The sequence below is a fragment of the Castor canadensis genome, chromosome 9 (genome assembly GCF_047511655.1).
Source record: "Castor canadensis chromosome 9, mCasCan1.hap1v2, whole genome shotgun sequence".
Lineage (NCBI taxonomy): Eukaryota > Metazoa > Chordata > Mammalia > Rodentia > Castoridae > Castor > Castor canadensis.
In genome coordinates this window covers 93,589,998-93,595,432 of record NC_133394.1, presented here as the reverse complement: position 1 = coordinate 93,595,432, position 5,435 = coordinate 93,589,998, and positions in this window count along the sequence as shown.

Below are 5,435 nucleotides of genomic sequence, written 5' to 3'. Positions count from 1 at the left end.
AAATGATGCCAAGAAACCCAACAATGTCCACAAGAACACCATCAAAGAAGAAATCCTGCAAGTAATCACTGAGAATTTCATGGAGATGTTACTAGAAATGGTTAACCAAAACGTACAAGAGACACTCAAGAAATTTCAAGACACCAAAAATAAAGAATGAGAGGACACAGAAACAAACAAATGAACCCATAGGAGCCCTAAATAAACACCAAAGTGAAACAGAGAACACTATAAATAGATAGATAAATGAATTAAAGACAAAAATAGACAATATTAAAGAGGAAGTGATCCATGATATGGAAAACCTCAGAAAAAAAGAATGAAACAGAAACAAAAAACACAATGTAAGGCCACTCCAGCAGATTAGAACAAGGGGAAGACAGAATCTTGGAACTTGAAGATAAAATAGAAATTAAAGGAAAAACTGAAGAGCTATTAGTCAAACAACTCAAGACCTGCAAAAGAAATATGCAAGAACTCACCAAAGCCATAAAAAGACCAAACCTGAGAATCATGGGCATTGAAGAAGGAGAAGAGGTACAAGCAAAAGGGATTCATAATATATTCAATAAAATAATAACAGAAAATTTCCCAAATCTAGAAAAAGTTATGCCCATGTAGGTACAGGAAGCCTCCAGGACACCAAATGGACTTGACCAAAACAGAAATATCCCATGACATATCATCATTAAAATAACAAGCACAGAGAATAGAGAAAGAATATTGAAGGCTGTTAAGAGAGAAAAAACAAATAACAAACAAAGGTAAACCCATCAAAATCACAGCAGAGTTCTCAATGGAAACCATAAAAGCAAGAAGGGCATGGAGTGAAGTATTCCGAGCACTGAATGAAAATAACTATACCCAGCAAAACTATCCTTCAAAATACATGGAGTAATAAAAGTCTTCCACAATAAGTAGAAACTAAAACAATATATGACCACCAAGCCACCACTACAAAAGATTCTCCAAGGAATTCTGCACACAGAAAATGAAAGCAAACAAAACCATGAGAGGACAGGCAGTACCAAACCACAGGAGAAGAAAGAAGAGAGCAACATTGATTCAGCTGCACACAATCAAACCCTTAAACAACAAAAACAACTAAATGACAGGAATCACCACATACCTATCAATATTAACAATGAATGTTAACAGACTTAACTCCCCCATCAAGACACCTATTGGCAAACTGGATTAAAAGGAAGATCAAACAATCTATTATTTATAGGAGACCCATCTCATTGACAGAAACATGCACTGGCTTAGGGTGAAAGGCTGGAAGAAGACTTACCAAGCCAATGGCCCCCAAAAAGAGGTGGTAGTAGCAATACTTATCTTGGACAAAGTAGACTTCAAACTTACATTGATCAAATGAGATAAAGAAGGACACTCCATACTAATAAAAGGAGATATACACCAAAAGAAATAACAATTATCAACCTATATGCACCCAATGTCAATGCACCCAATTTCATCAAACACACTCTGAAGGACCTAAAAGCATATATTAACTCCAACACAGTGGTTGTGGGAGACTTTAATACCCCCCCATCACCAATAGATAGGTCATCCAAATAAAAAATCAATTAAAAAAATTCTACAACTAAATCACACCACAGATCAAATGGACCTAGCTGATGTCTACAGAATATTTCATCCAACTTCTGCACTACATACATTATTCTCAGCAGCTCATAGAACTTTCTCCAAAATTGAGCATATCTTAGGACACAAAGCAAGCCTCAGCAAATATAAGACAATAGAAATAATCTCATGCATTCTATCTGATCACAATGCATTAAAACTACAACTCAACAAAAAAACAATAGCAGAAAATATGTAAAAAATTGGAAGCTGAACAATACATTGCTCAATGATCAATGGGTCATTGATGAAATAAAAGAGGAAATTAAAAATTTCCTGGAAGTCAATGAAAATGAAAACACAACCGACCAGAACCTATGGGACACAGCAAAGGCAGTCCTGAGAGGAAAGTTTATAGCCATGAGTGCATATACTAAAAGGACAGAAAAATCTCAAATCAATGACCTAATACTACAGCTCAAACTCCTAGAAAAACAAGAATAAGAAAAACCCAAAACAAGCCAGAGAGAAATAATAAAAATAATGGCCAAAATTAATGAAATAGAAACAAACAAACAAACCATACAAAGAATCAACAAAACAAAAAGCTGGTTCTTTGAAAAAATAAACAAGATTGACAGACCCCTGGCAAACCAGACTAAAATGAGAAGAGAAAAAACCCAAATCAGAAAAACAAAAGGGGAGATAACAACAAACACCACAGAAATCCAGGGAATCATCAGAGACTACTTTGAGAACCTATATTCCAATAAATTTGAAAATCTTGAAAAAATGGACAAATTTCTAGATACTTATGACCATCCAAAATTGAACCAAGAGGATATTAATCACCTGAATAGATCTATGAAATTGAAGCAGCAATAAAGAGTCTCCCAAAAAAGAAAAGTCCAAGACTGGATGGATTCTCAGCTGAATTTTATCAGACTTTTAAAGAACTAGTACGAACTCTCCTAAAAACTTTTCCACAAAATAGAAAGAGAAGAAACACTGCCTAACTCATTCTATGAAGGAAATATTACACTCATCCCAAAACCAGACAAAGACACCTCCAAAAAGGAGAACTATAGGCCAATCTCCTTAATGAACATTGAGGCAAAAATCCTCAATAAAATAACGGCAAACCAAATCCAATAACATGTCAGAAAGATCATACACCATGACCAAGTTGGCTTCATCCCAGGGATGCAGCGGTGGTTCAACATATGCAAATCTATAAATGTAATGCAGCACATCAATAGAAGCAAAGACAAAAACCACTTAATCATCTCAATAGATGCAGAAAAAGCCTTTGATAAGATTCAACACCACTTCATGATAAAAGCTCTGAGAAAACTAGGAATAGAAGGAATGTACTTCAACATTGTAAAGGTTTTATATGACAAACCTATAGCCAACATCATACTTAATGGTGAAAAACTGAAACCATTTCCCCTAAAATCAGGAACAAGACAAGGGTGCCCACTATCCCCACTCCTATCCAACATAGTACTGGAATTTCTAGCCACAGCAATTAGGCAAGAAGAAGGAAAAAAGGAATACAAATAAGTGAAGAAACTGTCGAAATATCCCTATTTACAGATAACATGATTATATATCTTAAAGACCCAAAAAACTACCCCAAAACTCCTAGGCATCATAAACAGCTACAGCAAGGTGGCAGGATACAAAATCAGCTTACAAAAATCACTAGCTTTTTCATACACCAACATCAAACAAACTGAGAAAGAATATATGGAAACAATTCCATTTACAGTAGCCTCAAAAAAAAATCAAATACCTAGGAGTAAACTTAACAAAGGATGTGAATGACATCTACAAGGAGAACTACAAACCCCTGAAGAAAGAGATCAAGGAAGACTACAGAAGGTGGAAAGATCTGCCATGCTCACAGATTGGTAGAATCAACATAGTAAAAATGGTTATGCTACCAAAAGCAATCTACATGTTTAATGCAATTCCCATCAAAATCCCAATGACATTCATCAGAGATTGAAAAATCTACCCTAAAGCTCATTTGGAAACACAAGAGAACGCAAATAGCCAAGGCAACACTCAGCAAAAAGAGCAACGCTGGAGGTATCACAATACCTGACTTTAAACTATATTACAAAGCAATGTAATAAAAACTGCATGGTACTGGCACAAAAACAGACATGAAGACCAGTGGAACAGAACAGAGGACCCAGATATCAATCCACACAGCTATGCCCACCTTATTTTTGACAAAGGGGCCAAAAACATACAATGGACAAAAGGCAGCCTCTTCAACAAATATTGTTGGGGAAAATGGTTATCTGCCTGCAAAATACTAAAACTAGATCCATATTTATCACCCTGTACTAGTATCAACTCAAAATGGATCAAGGACCTTAGTATCAGACCCGAAACTCTGAAGTTAGTACAGGAAAGAGCAGGGAATATGCTGGAAGTAATAGGTATAGGCAAGAACTTCCTCAATAGAACCCCAGCAGCTCAGCAACTAAGAGAAAGGATGGACAAATGGGACTACATAAAATTATAAAGCTTCTACACAACAAAACAAATGGTCTCTAAACTGAAGAGATCACCCACAGAGTGGGAGAAAATATTTACCCACTATACTTTAGAAAAAGGACTGCTAACCAGAATATACAGGGAACTTAAAAAACTAAACTGTCCCAAACTCAATGAACCAATAAAGAAATGGGCAACTAAACTAAACATAACTTTCTCAAAAGAAGAAATTCAAATGGCCAAAAAACATGAAAAAATGCTCACCATCTCTGGCATAAAGGAAATGTAAATCAAAACCACACTAAGATTCCACCTCACCCGTTAGAATAGCTACCATCAAAAACACCACCACCAACAGGTGTTGGTGAGGACGTGGGGAAAAAAGAACCCACGTACACTGCTGGTCAGAATGCAAGCTAGTGCAACCACTCTGGGAAAAAAATATGGAGGCTTCTTAAACATCTAAACATAGATCTGCCATGTGAACCAGCAATTCCACTCCTGCAGATATACACAAAGGAAAGCAACTCAGGTTACTCCAGAGGCACCTGCACACCCATGTTTATTGCAGCACTACTCACAATAGCCAAGTTATGGAAACAACCAAGATACCCCACTGCTGATGAATGAATCAAGAAAATGTGGCATTTATACACAATGAAGTTTTACTCAGCCATGAAGAATGAAATCTTATCATTCGCAAGTAAATGGATGGAACTGGAGAACATCATCCTAAGCGAGGTAAGCCAGGCTGAGAAGACCAAAAACTGTATGTTCTTCCTCATATGCGGACTTTACATCTAGGCAAATGCAGCAATGTTGTTGTTGGGTCACACGCTAAGGGGAGAACACATACGGGAGGAACAGGGATAGGCAGGAAACCCAAAACTTGAAAGTGTTTGATGTGTCCACTGCAGAGAAGCTAATATAGAAACCTTAAAACAACAGAGGTCAATATGGGAAGGTGTACGGGAAGTAGTGAAGAGGTCAGGTAGAGATCAGTCAATCCAGGTTGTAATACATTTGTGCATGGAAGCAATGCTAGGAATCTCTCTGTATAGCTATCCTCATCTCAACTAGCAAAAATGCTCTTTCTTATTATTGCTTATGTCTTCTCTTCAACAAAATTGGAGAAAAGGGCAGAACAGGTCCTGCCTAGAAGCGAGGGGCTAGGGGGCCACAGGAATGGAGTTGGGGGTAAAGGGGAGAAATGGCCGAAACAATGTATGCACATATGAATAAATGAATTTTAAAAAGGACAAGAAAGATATAAAACTGAAAAAAAAGACAGGATCTTTGTCTGTTGCACAAGTAATATATTGAGTACTTCAAAA